The following is a 21,145-nucleotide window of genomic DNA, read 5'->3' as shown; positions in this document are numbered from 1 at the left end:
AGCAATCACTTTTAACCCCTTCAGCTGTGTTTTTCCCCAGGGTTCCATGTTTCCATATGCACTTCTATTTCCTGATTCACCTACTGTATTTGTTTTTTGGGATTTTTTAAAGATTTTAGTTTTTAAGTAATCTCTGCACCCAACCTGGGGGCTTGAACTCACCGGCCCCGAGATAAGAGTCTCGGGCTCCACGGACCGAGTCAAGCCAGGAGCCTCCCCGCCTGATTCATCTACTGCAAACATCGGCTTCCTGCCCAGGGGAGAGTCTCTTTACCACCGTCGCCCCCCACCTGCCCACTCTCTCCGTCTCCATACAGTCTTGCCATACGCCAATCATCGACCTTGACCTTTTGACCACGTAGCTGTTGTCAACTACAGAGACAAACAGTGTGCTTTGATTGCATTTTTTTCCCCTTGAAGAACCCTTCTTTTCCTTGGCGTTACTAGTTGCCTCTTCAACCCCTCGGGGGGCTCTGTCTGTTGTCTTTAGTTCTCGCCAAATGTTTACCATTCCGAGTCTTCTATTGCAGAACACTGTTACAGTTACGAGCCCGTGGTGAGACGTCCCTCGTGGGGTATTCGACCCAGCCAGGCCCCCTCTCCCAGTCCCGGCCTCCTCTGCCCTCTGCCAGCTGCTGTTGCCACATGACAAGAAAGACGGGCATTCTTCAGGGAGGACTAGCGAACTTGCCCCTGACCGCGACAGCGCACAGGAATGCACGCGTGCCCCCAAGACAGGGAGGAGGTCCAGCAGGTCCCTGGGGAGAGGGTGCGCCGAGGGGTCACCCACGTGATTCTTCATGATTAAAGGTCGAGTTGCAGTTTACACGGCGTGTCTTGTGTCGGACCTTCATGTCAGCCCTGTGAAGCCGGCAGGGCAAGGTATCATTATCCCCACTTTACAGATGAAAGACTGAGGCTCACAAAGGCTGCAGGTGATTTGCCAAAGTTGGGCAGAGCTGGGACTCCAACCCCCTATTTTCCACCTTGGGCTCCAGGACATTTTCTGCTGCCCTCCTCCCCGCTCACGTGGTTAGGGCCTAATGGAAATCACATGGCAGCCTAGTTAACATCAGGTGACAGGGCTCAGGAAGCGTCAAGCCATCCCTGCATCCTTGACCTTTGGTGGGACTTCCTTCAATCTTTGCAGCAGGCGGGAGGGATCTGGGGAGGCAGCATGTCTCTGCACAGGCCCATTAGCTACGGCTGGGATAGGACGGGGCTTATGAGAGAGGGTCTGATTAAGAAATACGTTCTAGGGGCACCTGGGTGGCTCAGTCAGTTCAGCGTCTGACTCTTGATTTCAGCTCATGTCACAAACCCAAGGTCATGGGATCGAGCCCCACCTTGGGCTCAGCACTGACAGTGTGGAGCCTGCTTGGGATTCTCTCTCCCTGTCTCTCTGCTCCTCCCCTGTGTGCTTGCTCTCTCTTTCTCTCTCAAAATAAACAAATAAAACTTAAAAAAAAAACCAGAAATACACTTTAGGGGCGCCTGGATGGCTCAGTTGGTTAAGCGTCCGACTTCGGCTCAGGTCATGATCTCGCCATTCCTCAGTTCCAGCCCTGTGTGGGGCTCTGTGGTGACAGCTTGGAGCCTGGAGCCTGCTTTGGATTCTAGGTCTCCGTCTCTCTCTGCCCCTCCCCCACTCATGCTCTGTCCCTCTCTCTCCCAAAAATAAACATAAAAAAAAAAAAAGTGTTTCTGGCATTTTTGATCCTATTGGCTCACTCACTGGCCCCACTGAATCGAACGCTGTCTTTACTGATCTACTTGGAGACTGGTCTGGATTTTGGATAAGGCTTCTCGTTGATCACTAAAAACACTCACCCAGACACTACACGGACTCAGTCCTGTTTTCAAAATGTATCCCAATGCACCCCCTTTCCACCCAGAAACTCAGGTGGGTCCCACAGACACTCTACAAGCCTTGATTTTGGTGCACAGTAGGAACCACGCGAAAGTATCTCCAGATTGACGGCCTAAATGCTCTCCGTGCTATAAAATACCCACCAACATAATCACATAAAATAACAGACAACCCAGGGTATTAGAACTGCAGAGTCAAAAGAATTATTTGCAAGAGAAAGAATCAGTAACCGGGGTCGTCGGAAGAGCAGCAAATGGCTTTCGGGGGCGCCAGCATCCTCGGGGCGTCAGAACCAGAGCCAGTGTGGGGGAGGGGGCGGGCTATGGAGATTCCGGGCACATGAAGGAGGATTGGCGGCTCAGGGAGTTTTAAGTTCTGATGGCCGACGGGATGAGGGACGGCGCTCCCAGAAATGCCCAGCCAGACCTCAGACAACAAACAGGACACACCGAGGACTGGTAGCTCCTCACTGGCTCTTTAGTAGAGATGCTGTCCTGCTTTTGCCTTGGTCGGATGTTTGCTTGAAGTTAAGTGTGTGTGTGTGTGTGTGTGTGTGTGTGTGTGTGTGTGTTCACGCACTGCACGTCTAGCCCTGGGTGGGGACAAAGTCCTGCTGGTGACTCACCGGCCCTCCCTCTGCCAGAAGCACCATTTGGCTTGCCGCTGATGCTGGGACATCACCACAAGGCCTTACAGGTGAAAAGAAGGTTAACGTCCCTCCTCTCCTCCCCTTCCTAGAGAGACACCCCCACCCCCCACCCCTGTGGCCCCTAAAAGGAAGCGGCTTTGGCATGTGCTCCCTTACGTGCTGAGGAGCAAGAGAGAGAGCCTGCCAGCTTCCCGCGGGGACAGGGCGCACTGCTGAGACGACCACTCAGCCCACCCCCGGAGTCCTTCCTACAATTTAAACCAAGGCCCGTTCTCAGCCTGAGTTGGCGCCGTTCCAGGAACTGTGGGCAGGAGGTCAGCCCTGAGGTGTGGAGCTTTTCAAAACAGACCTGGGCTGCTTGGCGTCTGGAGGTCCGGGGCGGGGGGTGGGGGTGGGTTCCCTCGGCCCCGAAGCGCTCCACCCACAGCCCGGGCTGGACAGGCCCAGGACGCCCTGGGCACTGAACCCCGGGGGACGCTGTGCCGTCACAGGGGCTCCGAGGCCTGCGCCGGAGCTGGCGGGCCGGCTGGCTGGAGCCCAGGCCCCTCCCAGCACCCTCGGCACTCAGAGGGGACGGTGGCTTTGGCCTCCGTTTGCAGGAAGGCAGAGGTCAGCTCGGCCTCCTGCCCTGGTATCTGGACACCAGCCACACTGGAATATCCAGGCGTCCGAGATGCCCTGACGCTGGCAGAAGCCCCTTTGCCCTGGGCGGCCCGGCTTTGCTCTCACCGCGGCTGGGGCTTCCGGGCACGGAGCCAGCACTGGGCTTGGGGCAGACACGGCCACACACAGGACACGGGGATTCGGCGGTGCTCCAGGGCGGAAGCCGCCGAGGACGATCCTGCCTGCGCAGGCCTGAGTCTCTCAGTCCGACGTCAACAATGGTGGCAGGCGACATTCGGTGCCTACCGTGTGCTAGGCACTGTTCTGGGCTCTCACTCATTCGTCACAAAACACCATGACGTAGGTGCTACAATTAGCCTCCTTTTAGAGGCGAAGGAAAGGCTCAGAGAAGTGAAGCGACGTCCCCAGGGTCACACAGCCAGTAAAGGCTGGGTCTGGGACTTGAACCCAGGCAACCCAGCACTAGAGAAACTACAACGTTGCCCACCCTAAATCTGAATTTCCTTTTCCTTTTGTCAGGGAGGTGACAGCCCCGTCACACGGATGGGCAAGGGCTAGGATCCCCTTTGCTGGCTAGAAGTCAAAATAAGAGGGTTTGTTCATACCATCAAATTAGCAGGTGGCAGAAGCAGGCTCAGAGTCTAGCCTACTGCTCACTGCTTTTATTTACTTGTTTTTTAAAATAATTGTTTTAATCTTTATTTATTTTCCAGAGAGAGACAGAGCAAAAGAAGGGGAAGGGGCAGAGAGAGAGGGAGACACAGAATCTGAAACAGGCTCCAGGCTCTGAGCCATCAGCCCAGAGCCCGACACGGGACTCGAACTCCGACACTTAACTGACCGAGCCACCCAGGCGTCCCCTGCTCCTGAGTAAATAAGCATTTACTGAGCGCCCCCCCATAAACCAGGCCCTGGTGATACACAAATGAGTAAGGCAGGAAGTGAGGAAGACTGTTTGGTTTTTTTTTTTTTACTTTTTTTTTTAATGTTTATTGTTTGAAAGAGAGACAGAGACAGAGCATGAGCAGGGGAGGGGCAGAGAGAGAGGGAGACACAGAATCCGAAGCAGGCTCCAGGCTCCGAGCTGTCAGCACAGAGCCTGACGCAGGGCTCGAACTTGCGAACCGCAGGATCATGACCTGAGCCCAAGTCGGACGCTTAAGGGACTGAGCCACCCAGGCGCCCCTCAAGGAGGAAAGTACCAAGATCTACCTCTGGAAGTCAGAGGGTGGGTTAGAAGCAGGCCAAGGGCTGACACCTTTGGGGTAGATCCCTGGTGGGGAACAAGGGTCTGGACCGAGGCAGCAACAGGCCAGGGAGCACCAGCTGAGGCTGGAGGCACCAGCGAGAACTTCTCAGAAGCAGAGTCACCAGGCCTGGCACCGGCTGAGGGGTTGGGGGCCCCCAGCTTGAGCATGCTGATGCACGCGGGTCAGAGCGGGAGGAGCACAGTTGTAGGGCAACGGCCCAGCATGTTTAGCCAAGTCTGGGAACGATGTGGATACGTGGCCAGGTGGTGGGAATACAGGTGGGACTTTCACTCAGGAGAGAACAGGAGCACCTAGCAGAACCCGTCGGTGTGGTGGGTGGGCAGGTGGGACATGGAGCCCACATGGAGAAAGCACTGGGCCAGGAGAGGGGACGGAGGAGGAGGGGGTGGTGAGCACAGGGTGGGGAGAAAACCAAGAGCGGATGGTGGGACCCAGAAACAGGCTGAGAGAGGAGACCTTAGAAAAGAAGGCGTCCGGGTGCCTGGGTGGCTCAGTCGGTTAAGTGTCCGACTTCAGCTCAGGTCATGACCTCGCGGTTCATGGGTTCGATCCCCGCGTCGGGCTCTGTGCTGATGGCTCAGAGCCTGGAGCCTGCTTCGGATTCTCTGTCTCCCTCTCTCTCTGCCCCTTCCCTGCTCACGCTCTTGCTCTCTCTCAAAAATAAAATAGACGTTAAAAAAAACACAGGCAAACTTGCTGAGGACAATCTTAGTGACGTACATTACAGCCCTTCTTTATCTTTCTCCCACGGCACCTGCCGCGGCCTGATGCCACAATGCACCTGATTACCTGGGCGTTCTCGCTCTCCTCCGTGACGGCGTCAGGGACCCTCTGTGTGGTGCAGACGGCCCTCCCAGCACTTAGAACAGTGCCTGCTTTGTCGATGGTGCTCAGTAAATAGGTACGGAGGGAATGACTGAACGAGACAGAGTTCAAGGAGCTGAACAGCTAAGAAAAAGAAACAGACCTAGACTTTTCAAGTTTGCTAACAGAAGGAAGAAGAAATATTTATCAAGGGCCTGGAGCCCCTTCCCAAAGATAAAACTCTGGGCCTAGATGGCTTCCTTCGTGAATTCTGCCAAACACTCAAGAAAGGATAACACCGACCGAATGAAACCAAAGAAGAGGGAACCCGCCCCCCCCACCTCCGACATCCCCCCCCCCCCACTCATCCTTGGAGGCCTGAATTACCCCGATTCCAAAACCAGGCAAGACATCACAAGATATAAAAAGGCAGACCAGCATCCCTCATGTTCAGAAGCACACACGATTTTAACAAAATTTTTGCAACTCGTCTCCTCCCTTTAAGAGGTGGAATCTATTTCCCCACCCACTGAACCCTGGCTGCCCCTGTGATTTCTTCTATCAAGAAAAGGCAGTGGAAGGGACGCAGTGCCAGTGCGGAGCGGGGGCCTCCCGAGACCTCACGCACTTCCTCTCTCTCTCTCTGCTCAGCTACCACATGAACAAGCTGGAGGGCAGGAGACTGCACGGGGCAGAGATCAGCCTTTCCGGCAAAGACCACGCTCGACCAGCCAGCCCCCAGCTGACCCACCAGCTGACCACAGACCCAAGAGAGCGCCCAGCCGAGCCCAGCCCACACCACCCACCCGCAGAATCACGAACTAAACCCGGTACAACCTTGGATTGCGAGGCACATGTACGGTGAGTGTTCCGCAAGACAAGCAAACGTTTCTAATAAATTTCAACTTGATAAACGGGCCAACGTTCCCGAAATTCGCCTTGGTACGCGAGCGCTTTGGACGACAAGCACGTTTCCGCAACAATCTGCGCTCGTGAAGCGAGGTTTCCCCGTAAACAGTTTCCGTTTTATGCCACTACGTTTCAGAGTGGTTTGTTCCACAGCAGAAGCTAACTGCTACAGTGGAAACACTGCTTTATCAGATTCGGTCCTCAAGGGGCAGAGACAATGTCTCGCTCATCATATCCCCAGAGCTCAAGGTTGCGCGGCAATTATTTGCTGAACGTCTGCTGGCTCGGGCAGCTTTCGCAGAAGACCTAGTAACTGTCATCCTGCCCATGACTGCTGCCTGAGCCCCTCAATTAAAGATCTCACTGCCGGCTGCTGGCATCCAAGGAGCTCCTTGGCATTATGCCACCCAGCAGACCCACACCCCAGCCCAGAGAGGGCTGCTGGTGCCCCTGCAGGCATGCAGCATGTCAGCGTGGCAGGGAGGTGGAACCGAATTAGGCAGCCGGGGCCGAAGCCGGCGTCAGATTCGGGGCGTCACCCCATCCTCACAGCCATTAGTCTGGGGACGTTTTTGCCTTCAGAGAACACTCTGTACTAGTGACTTTCAAGTAATCCCCGGGAGATCGGAGGCATTCACGTTAACAGCCCGTCACCTTTCCTAAGTGACAAGAGCTGGCATTTCTGTATAGGCATTGTGCCGCCAAGTCAGGGACCAGGAATCACTTCCTACAACGTAGCCTGGCCGAGGAGCCCCCAGACCAGGAAAGCCGGGCCCGCACCTCCAGGGGAGTTAACACGGGGAGGTGGACGGAGGGGAGAAGATGAACAGGAGGTAACGGGGGCAAAATATGCAAGAAAACAGCGCCAGACTGACTGGACTGGAGCCTAGCAGTGTAACCCCTCTGTGCCTCAGTTTCCCCACTGGTAAAACGATGATGGCACACCTCCCATCTAGGACCTTCTAGGAGATACTACAGCACGAGTGCTTAGAGCAGCGGCTGGGACGCACGCCAGCAACCACGACCATTATCATGGTCAAGGAGCTTCTCAGAACCACCGCCCCCAGGCCAGCCCTTCCCACAGAGCCAGGGTGCTCTCGTCCTGTCCACTGCCACCACTCTCCGGTGGGACCCTCCACACGGAAATCAACCACTCGCACGGTCTCCTGGGGGGGAAAGAAATCAAAAATGGCAACGGGCAGCTCAGGGAACGTGGAGCATGAGGGGCTGTTTCGGGCACTGGCCCCACTATGCTTACGTCGCTTTCCCCTGGGTACCACCTTCGGAATTTCAGGTGGGTCCCGTCATTCCCTTGGTACTAGTGAGTTCCTCACTTTCTAAGCTTACCTCTTTATAAAAAAAATTTTTTTTTAATGTTTATTTATTTCTGAGACAACGCGAGAGACAGAGTGCAGGCAGCGGAGGGCAGAGGGAGACACAGAATCTGAAGCGGGCTCCAGGCTCCGAGCTGTCAGCCCAGAGCCCGACGCGGGGCGGGGCTCGAACCCACGAACTGTGAGATCATGACCTGAGCCGAAGTCTGAGCCACTCAGGCGCCCTGAAGCTTACATCTTTATAAAAGGAAGCCTTGTACCAGGACTCAAATGGAAAGTCGGCGTTGCCTGCCATTAACCAAGGGTGTTGGGAAAAAGAAATACAATGGAAACAAAACAATGTTACTAGATGCCAGCTAGAAACCGGGGCCGCTGAAAGCCAGGTCCCAAGCCAACTTGCTGTCTCCTTGCCGAAACAGGATGTCACAAGTGTTTGGGAAGTTTGAAGGCATATTGGCACAAAACTGAGACTTTCTCCTTGGAAGGCTGGAAGGGAATGATTTAAAAGGGATTCTGTTTTATATAATGCTATGTGCCTTGCCTCCCCTAAAGCAGCTGTGATCCTTAGCAGTGTCAACTTGGTTGAGCCACCGTATTTCTGTGAGGGTGTTTTGGGGTGTGATTAACATTTACATTGGTGGGCTTCGAGAAGAGCAAATTATCCTCTCTAATGCGGGTGGGCCTCATCCAATCAGGCGAAGGCATGACTGGGACAAGGCTGACCTTCTCCAAGCAAGAAGGAATTCAGCCAGTAGACGGCCTTCAGACTTGAACTACAGCATCTCCTCTCCCTGGGTCTCCAGCCTGCCAGCCCACCCTGCAGACTTTGGACCCACCAGCCTCCATAACTACGTAAGCCAATTCCTTAAAATAAATCTCTCTATATATATATACACATCCTGTTCGTTCTGCTTCTTGGAGAACTCTAACCCAGCAGCTCTCCATTGGGGTTCCCAGCCCATACAGATTCGCTAACTTGAGAGTTGGCAAGTCACGCCCCTTAACTGGGCGGGGGCGGGGGGGGGGGGAAGGGGATGGGGACAAACGACAGGAAGAGATTCCCTCTGTGAAACACTCAAGACCAGTGATTATCGGGCCCTACATTCCAGAACAAGGTTTTCCCAACTTCCATTGCCATCACCTTCTCGAGTGCCACTCTGGGAATCGACTTCATCCTGGTCTTTAAATAAACCCACTCGCTAACAGAAATACACGTATTTTTAAAAGAAATCTTCTGGCTCCCTGGCAGTGGAAAATCAGCATCACTTGCTACAAATAGAGATTGATTGTGAAAACAAATGCCCCCCCCACCCCTGCCAAAGTCCCCAAGTTCTGGCTCAGTGCTGTTGTCTGTCCGAGGGCTACAATGAAGACACGCACCGTCTGAAGAAGGAAAGCGAGGTTGGAAAGGCATGAAACGTGTCAGCGCCAACTAAGATTTTTCCCTCGATGGAATCAGGATTGTTGAAAGAGGATCAAAAAGGGAACCACCTCTCACAGAGTGATTTCGCGCCATTTAACGTGTCCAGCGCCTTCGAAAGTCACTGCAGCGTCGTGCAGAAAACAGCACCTTGCACTGATTCCAACTCTACCCCGGGCAGGTGCCCACACAGCATGCACACGTCTCTTCCTTCCAGACCCCCCCACTGCCCACTCACTTGGGTCAGCGGGTCCCAGAACCTTTGGTGGGTCCTCCCTCAGACCCAGAGGCCCCAGCCCCCAGGAACCTGCTCGAGCTGGGGAAGCAGAGAACCTGGAGCCTTCGAACCCTGCTGGTGGCAACATAAGAAGGTACAGCCACTTTGGAAAGCAGGCTGGCGGCTCTTTGAGCAATTAAACACGGTTACCATCCGAGCCAGCAACTCCACGCCGAGGGATACACCCAACAGACACGGGAACACGGGTCTAAGTAGGTACCTGAATGTCCACCGCAGTGTCACTCACCACTGAGGCAAGAGCTGGAGGCAGCCCCTGTGTCCAGCAACTCGTGAACGGATGAACACAAGCGGTGACACCCATATGACGGAATACTATTCGGCCCTGAAAAGGGAGAAAGCACTAACACGTGCCGCAACAGGGAAGAACCACGAAGACGTGCTGTGAGGGACAAGAAGCCAGACGCAAAAGGCCACGTGGCGCGCGATCCCATTTGCACGGACTGTCCAGAACAGGCCAGTGTGCAGACCTGGCTGAGCTCACTGGGGGCCGGTAACCCACCACCCCTGACGGCGCGAGGCCACTCCAGAGCCCTGTGCAGGCCCTGAGGCGGAAGGGAGGGGGAGTGGAGACTGGAAGCATCTCCAAGAAGAGGGCCTCCAGACGATCAGTGTCCTCCTTCCGCTTGGGAAGTCCCACCCAGCCTCTGGGTGCAGGGAGAGGAATATTCCGAGGCTCATCAGCTCTAGCCTGGAAAACCGTTGGGAGAGCCCCAGGGCCCCACCTGGGAGACGGTGGCGGGACCTCAGCCAGGGTCGTGGACACAGCTGGGCAGGTGCCCCGGGGTGTGGTCCATAGACCCAGGGGACAGGAGCACGACTTCCCGGCTGTCTCCAGAGGGGTGAGGGGGTCCTCGAAATTGCCCAGAAAAGGGGGAGCTTGTGTTAGCAGCCAACACTCGCGGCATCTGGGGGCGGGTGGGGGATGGGGTGGGCATATCACGGAGTGAAGGGAAACAGTGACAGACACAACACTATTATCATTTCTGCCCTGTCTCTGTATCCCCCCCCCCCCCCCCCCCCCCCCCCCCCGGGGCCACACGTGACCCATAACCGTCTTTAAAACACATGAGCTCGGGGCGCCTGGTGGCGCAGTCGGTTGAGCGTCCGACTTCAGCCAGGTCACGATCTCGCGGTCCGGGAGTTCACGATCTCGCGAGATCTCCAGTGATCTCGCGTGAGTTCGAGCCCCGCGTCGGGCTCTGGGCTGACGGCTCAGAGCCTGGAGCCTGTTTCCGATTCTGTGTCTCCCTCTCTCTCTGCCCCTCGCCGGTTCATGCTCTGTCTCTCTCTGTCCCAAAAATAAATAAACGTTGAAAAAAAAAAAAAATAAAACACATGAGCTTGAGTCGATTCGTTTTTAAGCGTGTATCACTCCATCAAAGGAAAAGCCGTATCCCGGGCCAAGCGATGGACATTTTAGTAACACAAATTTTAAATAAATATGAGCGCATCACAGTTTCTAATGTTTGCCCGTATGCTATAGAAACTGCCTCCTAATGCCTGTGGGTGTGCAGACCGCACTCTGGGCGTGGCGGCAATGAAGCCTCTTTCGGGCTCTGCCCTAGAAGAATGTGACCCCGTGTCACTCTGACACAAATGGACGCTGACCGTGCCATCCGGGGCCTGACGTGGCTCCAGGCGGAGCCCGCCACGGGAGGGACAGGGAACGGCTAGCTGTCCCGGCCCCAGCTATCTCTCCCACCCCACCCCCGAGTCTCTCCCCTCCCTTCTCACCCCCTGCAGCCTCCGGCTGGCTCCTCACCCACCCCTGGGATCCTCCTCTGGGGCCAGCTGGAAAGCATGGAGCCCCAAGACTCCGGGGTGACTCCCTCTCTCAGCACTTCCCAGGACAGAGGGTCCCCGAGCACCTGCTACCACACGCTGAGCTGGGTGCTGGATGCCGGAGGCACCCCCGTGACCTCACCAGATGGGTCCCCGCATCCACCTGCCCTGGCCTTCGGCAAAGACCAGCAGAAAGAATGGATAGCTTTAGACTCCAGGTTCCCGGCCAAAGCGGGATTCCCAGAATGCCATTCCACACACACCTGAAACAGAATCAAGACGGCCTGGGGGAGGGGCGGGTCCGTCCTCCGTGAGACAGGCTGGGGGGCAGCAAGCTCACGGCTGGGGGGGGGGGGGGGGGGGACGGGACGGGGGGGGGGGGGGGACGGGACGGGGGGCCCAGGCCTGCCCAGATGGCCGGCTTCGGAGGAAGGATGCCAGCCTCCGGGACACCCACCAAAACATGTGCTAACAAAGGAACTTTCCCGGCTCGACGGGCCGGGATTATTCCAAGAGGCAGACGCCGATGTCTGTTTTCACAAAGACGGACATGGCGGGATACATCAAATGCAGCAGGGTCTGTGGGTCCACAAGACCCGGATTCAAATCCAAAACACAGCCACTGGGTGATTTTAAGCAAAAATGTTAAGACTCCACTTTTCCATCTACTAACGGGGATTATAACAGTCCCTACCCTCACGGGGCGGTTGTTTGGTGTTTTTAATATTTATTACTGTTTACTGTTTATTTATTTATTTATTTACTGTTTACTCATTTTTTAGAGAGAGAGAGAGAGAGAGCGCGTGTATAAGCGGGGGAGGGGCAGAAGAGAGAGGGGGATAGAGGATCCGAAGCGGGTTCTGTGCTGACAGCAGGGAGCCCAATGTGGGACTCAAAGTCACGGACCGCGAGATCATGACCCGAGCCAAAGTCAGATGCTCAAATGACCGAGCCACCCAGGTGCCCCTAAGATTCCGTTTTTAAGCAATCTCTACACCCAACGTGGGACGCGAATTCACAGCCCTGAGATCAAGAGTTGCAGGCTCCACCGAGGGAGCCAGCCAGGCATCCCGGGTTGGTGTTCATTTTAATTTTTTTTTTTAATGTTTATTTTTGGGACAGAGAGAGACAGAGCATGAACGGGGGAGGGGCAGAGAGAGAGGGAGACACAGAATCGGAAGCAGGCTCCAGGCTCTGAGCCATCAGCCCAGAGCCCAACGCGGGGCTCGAACTCACGAACCGTGAGATCGTGACCTGAGCCTAAGTCGGACGCTCAACCGACTGAGCCACCCAGGCGCCCCTAAGCCACCCAGGCGCCCCGGTGTTCATTTTAAATCAGATAAAGGATACAAAGCCCGTGGCCCAGGAAACTGCTCTGCACCTTAAAAATGCTAGAACAGCAGCAATGGTAATTATTATTATTGCCACGGACAATGGCGCCAGAATGCAAGCCATTTTCTACTCCCCTCAGATAACCAACCTAAAACACGGCTCCAGCCGCGGCTCCTTACGTGTCTCTGAATTCTCTTCAAAGCTCCCATTCCCCAAGGCCTCCTGGATACCCTTCGGGGGTTCTCATAATGGCCCTACTGGGGCCACTATATTCACTGTCGCCCCATTCTGTTAACAGCACCCAGACAGGAAACCCCTTACACCCACGAGGCGTCCACGGTGGGATGTTCCGAAGGGAACGCTCCCCGGGGGCTGGATGGCCCCCCATTACCCTGGCCCCGGGGTTACCGGAACTTATGGAACTTCAGGTACAGAGGAAGCGCATGAATACATGCTCTCTGGTACAGACGAGGCTGGGGTTCCTGTGTCCATTCCTTCCATTGCTGTTCCTTTCCCTCCCCTCTCTCCAGAGGCAGCCACCAGACCTATTTTGATGTGTCCTTCCAGACACTCTTCCTTACGTCCACACGATACATACGAGGCCACAGGAAACGCCGCTAGTCCTTGTTGGTTTTCATACAAAAAGAGTATTTCCCCACCGATCGCTTTGCTATAACAATGCCTTACGGATCTTTCTCCACAGGGACACACAGATGAATCTCGTTCCTTTTAACCTCTGTAAACTGTCCTGTTAACGACCGATGGATATTTAGGTTGCTTCTAGGTTACTTCCTCTTCCCCCCCCCCTCCTCTCTCTCTCTGCCTTTTCCACTGCAACAAGGCTGTGTGAACATCATCATGCCCGCCTCCCTAGCCAGGTTCTTGGGGATCTGGAGGAAAGCCCCTCCACCCGGCCCCTCTCTCCCCTTCCCGCTCTGTGCCCCCTGCTGCCCTCCCTGAACGGCAGGCGACCTGCACACCGCTCCTCGAGTGGGATCCCGCCAGCATTGTCCGCCGTTCTTCTCTGCTCCCGCCCGCACACCCAGGACCATCACTGCTTGGGGAGATCCTAGGGACTCTGCTGAGCCCATCTCCGGTCCCACGAGGCTTAAGGAAACCCTCTGCCTACCACAACCACCGGTTTCCCCGAAACCACATCTCTCTCTCTGTCCCGGTCCCGGCACAAGCATCCTTGGACCAGGCTGCAGCCTCCTTGGAAGACAGCGAAATCCCTCTCTGCCTGTAGCAGCTCTCTGCACAGAGTTGCTAAATCGTACCCAGCAAGATGAAAGGGGGCCAGCCAGCCGCTCCCTCGCCCTTCCCTCGGTTCAAGCAAGCCACTCCTATCTACACCGACACACAACTCCTCCCATCCGTCTGAGGTCATCCGGGCAGCACAAGGACCCTCATTAAAGGGAGAGACTCCCTGGGAAGCTGAGTGGCTGCGAGGTCTGAGGCCAAACACACGGATCTTTCTGCGGAAGCGAAGCTGGGGCGGAGAGCTCACAGATACTCCAGGATCGGTGGCGTCGTCCGAAGTGTGAACTGCGTATCCATCCCGGTCACGGTGATGCCAATTCCCAAACGGCAGTCACTCCGGGGCTAAGCTTTTTGCTCTGGATCAGCTGGGCTTATCCACGACACCCTTTGATTATTTTTTAAAAAACGTGTTAAAGTTGAAAGCATCAACTGTAGTTTCACTCTACCAAACGGTGTATCTGTGAACCGGTCTGGGTGCCGTTGATGTGAAACCCCAACTGACAAAAAGACGTGATTACTCTTTCTTGGTTCACGTTCAGCTTGCAGAACTTCAAAAAATATCTCGCGTGCCGCCAGTGACGACACACTGTGAGAAGCATTCATGAGAACAAGACGAACGAGACGACTTTGAGTCGTATTTACTGACGGCATGTGCCAGATAAATCTGTGATCAGAAGTGTCAGACCCAGAAACGTTCCAAGTGACTTCTCTACGGGGAAGCGATCTGCAGTGAGGGACTTAACTTCTCCGTCCCCACATCCCACACGGTGATAGGGAGTTTACGCCCTTTACACCCGTATTCCTCAAGATAATCTCCATGCCAAATGTCGCCCCCGGCGACCCCTCCTCCAGCTCACCACCTAGGAATGCTAGGAAGCTTCTAGAAGCTGAGGTCATCCAACCTGTCCACAGAGGGCAGGAATTGGGGCAATCTCTACGCCCTCACTTCCCTTTTAGATCAAAAGCAGCTCCACTTCCCAAGGACAGTGGGGGCCGTAGGAATTCAGTTATTCACATTAACAACTTACTCATTAGGCACAGCAGATACCTCTTGAACAAAACCAACAGTGTCTTAAGATGGGAAGGAAGGAGGGACTCATATAGCTGGTTCTCCTTCAGCCCCTCCTTCTCCCTACATCCTGCCCCAAGATGGGCGAACATCCCCCAGAGCCCAACGGCTGGGCCCGAGAGTGACCCAAGGCCCAACGGGAAGTGACGTACTGCCTGGGCATAGTGTCTTGTCTACCTTTCTCCCATCAGTACATGAGCACGGAAAACTCAGCATCCCAGGTGGATGGCACATGCCGTAAGGGACCCTGATCCTGGGGAGCTGGCCTGGAACCCTCATGACGGCTCCGATGCCACTGAGCTCCTGGGCAGTGCACCCTTAGACCCAGATCTGCTCCTGATTCTGCTGACAACCTGCCGGGTGTCCTGGGGCAAGTCAGGGTGTCCCCTAGTTGTCAAACTGGGATTTTCTAAGGTTCGCACGCCCTTGAAATTTCCCCATCTTAGCCCCTGGCTGCCCTGAATGCAGACAGCTCTCGCCCCTCCCAGGCCCTTGCCCAAGGCTCAGCTGCCTGGAAGAACCCAAGTGACTGGAACAGAGCTACGGTAGCTCTGCGTCACAGGCACCACCACCAGCCCCCACCCTGGGTATCCGGTTACTAGCCCAGCACTCTCGCTGGGTAGCAGTTCTGCCTCTGATATTTTTAGACTCCCCCCCCCCCACCTTGGCCTGTCCCTAACGAGAGCCAGATGCATCTGGGGAGGATTCCACTCTGCACTCTGGGTAACTCCTGCAGGGCCTTGGGTAACTCCATCACGCCTGGGGCGAGAAAGGGGAGCCTCTGCTTCCCCCCACCCCCACCCCAACCCCTATTCTTCCCCAGACAAGCTGAAGCCAAGTCCAAGAGTCAGGCCTCCGGTCCATCTAAGGTGCCAGGTGCCTCCTTTCCCCACTCCAGCTGCCACTACCAAGTGCCTGCTCTCCTAAGCTGACGTCCAGGGCTGATTCTCTCTCCTAGAAGCCCAGCACCAACCTCCACCTGCCTCTTCTCCAAGGACTCTGCTCCAGTGCCTGGGACCCCACCCTACCTTTGGGGCATGGCAGCCGCCACCCCTGCTCTGTGTCAGAGCCCCACTTGTCCACAGAGCTGGGCAGCGGCCACATGTTACAAAACACAGACACACACACACAGACACACACACAGACACACACACACACACACACACTTATCTGCCCCCCCCCCCCCCCCCAGGGAGGGTGGTTGGATTCTTCCTCCCAAACGACTCATCAACCAGCCAGCAATCCAATGGCCATCCCATCTGGCCTTGCAAAAGCACTTCTATATTTTTGCCTCGACAGACTTCCCCTCCGGGTCACGTCTGACCGAGTCTACTGCGACAGAGAGCTGGCCTCTGCTGTGCCCCCATCAACCAGGAAGGCCGCAGAGGGGCAGGACAGTCCCCAGGGGATGAAAACTTGGCCAGTTGAGTCAACCTATGAATCACTTGTGGCTGTAAAATGGAGAGTCTGAACGCACACGCACGTGGTTTCGGCTCCTACCTGGAATGTACGTGCGAGGTTGAGAAAGGAAATCTAGGTGAAACGTTTGCTTCCATCGCAGGAAGACAGTGCCTTGTGAAGCCAGGGAGGGGTGACTGAATGGACGTGCCCTGTATTTACAGTTAGATGCCACGGAGCCCCGTTTGCCAGACAGGGTGTCACTTTGCTGGGTGGGTGGTGTAGCCGCAGCCCCCGAGCCTCCCCACCAGGCTGGCCACCTCCGTGGCTTCCACCCCAGACACCAGTCCCCAGATTTCAGGTGAGTCTCAGTTTCCCCACTTCAGGGACACAGCAGGCTCCAGGCTACGTGGCCCGCTCTCCAACTCCCACTCCTCAATTCCTGGCCCTCAATTCCTGGCGGGGGCAGATCCCAAATCCCTCAGTGGGAAAACAGGTTAGGCGTCTTCCTGCCACCCCCATGCCCCTCCCTCAACTCTGGGCTTGGCATCTGCCAAGGCCCCCTGGGCATCTGGGCCCTGTTTTTCCCAGAAGGGTCTCCCCACCCCCCCCCCACCTCCCCGCCCCATTCCAGGAAACCCACCGGGGCATTTCCAGGTGGATAAGGGGAGAGCTTGGGGAGAGGGAGGTTCAAAGTCTGGCTCTGGGCACTCACTAGCTCAGTGCTCTTGAGAAATTGACTTAACGTCTCCCACCTGGCTCTCCCCACCTGCCACCTGGGAGCAGGGATGGACGCAGCTGTGTGAAGCTTCCAGAAGGGGAGAGCGTGGGCGCACTGAATGCTGCACAGGCGTTCCGCAAACACTCCATTAGCTTCAGTTCCCATCCCGGTCCCTCCCGCAGTCCTAGGGGGACCCGGGCTCCTGTCTCTTCCTCAGCCTCACTTCTACTTCCTTGTACCGAGGCCAAATTCTGAGAGAGGTGGCTTGCAATGGCCAGCAGCCTCTGAGACTCCACTAATTCAGACGGAAGTACAGAGGTGGCTGGAGACTTTTTTTTTTTTAATGGTGGTAAAAATACATACAATCGACCATTTAAGCACTTGTAACTGTAGAATTCAGTGACATTAAATGCACCCCAAATGTCATGCAATCATCACCACTGTCTATACCCCAAATGTTTTCACCCTCCCCAACATAAAACTTACCCATTAAGCGATAACCCCCCACCCCGCCCCAGTCCCTGGCAACCTGTACTTTCTGTTTCTGCCCTATGGATCTGCCCGTCCTAGGTGCCTTTCGACAGTGGGATCATACAAGATTGGGGCTGCAGCCTTCCCAAGCCCCTCACCCTTCCTCTGCCTGTCACTTTTCAGGCTTGCCTCTCCATTACACACACACACACACACACACACACACACACACACACACACACACACACGTGTCGTCTTTGGAGTTTGGAAGGAGGCAGGGTGACTTTCCCCAAACCTGATACCGGGCTGTCCGTCTCGTTCCAAAAATAAGGGGTGGCTTCTGCGGCCTGGAAGGAGGGCTTTGTTCTGCGGGGTATCCCTCCTGTCCAGATACCGTCAACCGGCTCCCATTTATGATGTCCCCATGTGAGCCCCAAATCAGGGCCTCCTTGGGGTGTGTTTAGGACCCTGGATTTGGAGAGTGTATAGTCCCTCTATACTCGAGCTCTAGCCTCCACTTTCTCTGGAACCCATGGGTGGGGCCCCCAAAGACCCCCACCCCAACCAGAATGAGAAGGGAGAAGCGGCTTCCCAGCGGCGCCTCCAGGCTCCTCCAAGGAAGTTGCTCCTCGTCGCTGGGGGGCGCAACGGAGCCGCCGCCGAGGGGGTACCCACTGCCCCGGCCTGGGCGCAGCCCGGCCCGCCGCTCGGTAAGATGGGGGACGGGGCGCCGAGGCGCCCGGGACCTTCCCGGGACAAACGGTTGCGCCGGACTCCGAGAGCCCCGGGAGTGCAGTCGGCGGGGGCGAGGGGAACCGCCCTGACTCCTCCCCGAACTTTTCCCGCCCGCCTCGGCGCAAAAGGCGCAGGAAGCGGTCCGGGGGTGGGGAGGTGGAATTCGGGGTGCGGGGCGAACTCGGCGCACGGGGAAGGTCCGCGCCCTGGTCCCCTGGCGGAGGACCGGGGGGGGGGGTTTCGGTACGGATGGGCCTCGGCCCCTCCCTGCCCCCCCACCAACGGCGGGACTCCCTCGGTCCCGTGCGCGCAGGGGCGCGCGGCCGACTCCCGGGGCGCACGCTGTCCAGAGCCCCCCCGACGTGGCCCTGCGCCCCGCGCGCGCTTCCCGGGCGCGAGCCCCACTCACCGGGCGGAGGCGGCTGGACCGACGGACGGGCTGGGGCGCGAGGCGAGGCCGCCGGGCTGTTTTGAAGCTCTGGGCTGGGACTGCGCGCCCTCCCTCCTCCCTCGCGGTGGCGCGGAGCCTCCTCCCCGCGTCTCCTCCTTCCCGGATCCCGCCTCCCGGGGCGTGATGTCAGGGGCCCGGAGAGCGGAGTGGGAGGGCCGGCGGCAGGCGGGTGGGGGGACGCCGGAGGGAAAGGCTGCGGCCCGGGGAGCGCCCCCGGCCCCCGTCCGCCCCCGGGCGCAATTCGGGCCAAGTTTGGGGCGGAGTCTGCCGCGCAGTTCGGGGAAAGAGGGAGAATCGCGCCGCTACGGGCAGCCAGGAGTCCCTCCGCCGCGCTCGCCCGGACGGGTTTCCACTCCCTCCCCTCTCCGGTCCCTCTGCCCCCCTTTTCTCCTCCAACCTTCCCTTAAGGGTTCAGAACGAGGGATCTGGAATCCGACTTCCTGCTGGAGAACCCTTTCTCAGGCCCACTTCTCAACTTTGTGATCCTGTCCTTCCTACACCTTTCCTGCCTCGGTTTCCTCTTCTGGAAAGGGGAGTCACAATGGGAACTGTAGGGTTGTTGGAAGACCTGAAAGTGGTGATACACGCGGGCCCAGTGCCTGGCACATAGTTAGTGCTCCGTGCATATGAACGGTTGTTATTTTCATTCTCCGACCTTGGTGGGAGGGGGCAGGGCAACCGGGAACCAAGTCTTAGGATTCCCGCCGAGCCCCCCCCCCACTTGCTGCTTCCCCCCACTGCACACACACCCTTGCACAAACCACCACCCACATCCTTTGAACCCACAGCCCTGGAATTTATGATCCCTAGAAGTGACAGCATAAGACAAGGAACAGCCAGCCTCTCTTTCCAGCCTCAGTTTTCCCATCTGGAAACTGAGAGGACTAATGTGTTCTGGAGGTTCTTGGGGAGTTGGAGGAGGCCAGAGGTACCCAAGCCCCATGTGTGGAGTGGGGGGAGCATTTAGTATATTGAAAAATCGAAGAAGTTCCAAAACAGGGCCACAGCATAACAGTATATTTTAAGCTTTTAATTTAACAGGTTCATATTATTTGCATGCACCCCAAAATACAAGGCAGTAGACCGCGTTACGGAAAAGAGAATTAGAAACACTTTTAGGAAATACCAATCTATTATGCACTGGCTGATGGGGCCGGAATGCCATGTTTAAACTGACTGATGCCAGTTTTTTTTCAATCCTGCTGGGGAGCTCTGCAAGGGGAGAGCCTCCCTGAATGGAAATTAGAGATCCTTAGGGGATCTGAGAGCCCCTCTGAAGGGCCATGCCCCACCCCCAAGGTCCTGAGGTTCCCCAGTTGCTCCGGTGCCTGACCTGTCATCTCTCTTTGAATTTTGGAATTTAATGCTGCTCAAGACGGCTATCCGCTAAGCAGGTTTTCTGTAGGGCTAGAGAGGAGGCAGGAAGGTGTTCATTTGAACTGAGGCCCTGCCTTAAAGGGAAGGAGAGTGGGGTCTGGCTGCAGCCGAGGAGGGCCAGGTGGGGCCCAGCCACCAGCAGGGACATTGGCATTTGCTGTCCCGTGGCCACTCGGAGGACACAGGAAACCCAGGAGGCTCTCCCAGAATGGACGGTCCAGGTGGCTTTCCGCTTCAACATTCCCTTCAATATAACCCCACAGCCCTGCAAAAGAAGGTGCCCTCGTTCTCTCCATAAAGAGACTGAGGGTCAGATTAGCTACCTAAATAACTTGCTCAAAGGCCTCAAGTGACACATGGAACGTGGATTTGAAATCAGACCGACGGCAGCAAAACCACTCTCCTGTTCCTACCACGTCACTATTTACCAAATGCTAATGGCCAAGCTGCCGCTACATGCCCCCTGAACTAGTATTCACTTATTTTTTTCCTTTAAATCAACTCTGTTTATTTAACTATATTTATTTTATTTTTTTTATTTATTTATTTTTCTTTTTTTTCAACGTTTATTTATTTTTGGGACAGAGAGAGACAGAGCATGAACGGGGGAGGGGCAGAGAAAGAGGGAGACACAGAATCGGAAACAGGCTCCAGGCTCTGAGCCATCAGCCCAGAGCCCGACGCAGGGCTCGAACTCCCAGACCGCGAGATCGTGACCTGGCTGAAGTCGGACGCTTAACCGACTGCGCCACCCAGGCGCCCCTAACTATATTTATTTTAAAAGGAAGCCCTAGGGGCGCCTGGGTGGCGCAGTCGGTTAAGCGTCCGACTTCAGCCAGGTCACGATCTCGCGGTCTGGGAGTTCGAGCCCTGCGTCGGGCTCTGGGCTGATGGCTCAGAGCCTGGAGCCTGTTTCCGATTCTGTGTCTCCCTCTTTCTCTGCCCCTCCCCCGTTCATGCTCTGTCTCTCTCTGTCCCAAAAATAAATAAAAACGTTGAAAAAAAAATTAAAAAAAAAAAAAAAAAAGGAAGCCCTATAGCATCACAGTAAACAGGAAACAGTGCCATTCGGCAAAGATAGATGAGAACCTTATAAACACTACCCAACCCCCCACCCCCACCCCAGTGTCAGTATATTCTAGCCAGATCCTGTTGCCTGAAAGAACCACGAACCTGAAGTTGGGGATCTATCAGCCACCCTGGGAGGTATCAGGGACACGTTAGCGCAGAAGGAGACTCTCCTTCTTGTCATCAGAACCACTGCAAGATCACCAGGAAAGAGAAACTCCTTCTCACTGTGTGATTCAAACTCACTCTCACTCTAGGCAGTGCCTCCTCCCGAATCACCTAAATCACCTCCAGTGTGCCTG

The 21,145-nt window shown here is 55.9% G+C and overlaps 1 protein-coding gene across 1 annotated transcript in view; it reads right to left on the bottom strand.

Annotated features, from left to right (window-relative positions):
• The window catches only part of EMP2 (epithelial membrane protein 2), a 30,193-nt gene extending 11,684 nt beyond the window's left edge, over positions 1–18,509 (bottom strand). The window contains exon 1 of the mRNA XM_047839383.1: positions 18,357–18,509. The gene's annotated coding sequence lies outside the window, so the exon portion shown is untranslated. The remainder of the gene's footprint in view (positions 1–18,356) is intronic.
• Positions 18,510–21,145: the final 2,636 nt, after the last annotated feature.

This window comes from Prionailurus viverrinus, chromosome E3, assembly GCF_022837055.1.
Source record: "Prionailurus viverrinus isolate Anna chromosome E3, UM_Priviv_1.0, whole genome shotgun sequence".
NCBI lineage: Eukaryota > Metazoa > Chordata > Mammalia > Carnivora > Felidae > Prionailurus > Prionailurus viverrinus.
The sequence above is the reverse complement of the archived record's forward strand: the minus strand, read 5'-3'. Positions and strand labels throughout refer to the sequence as shown.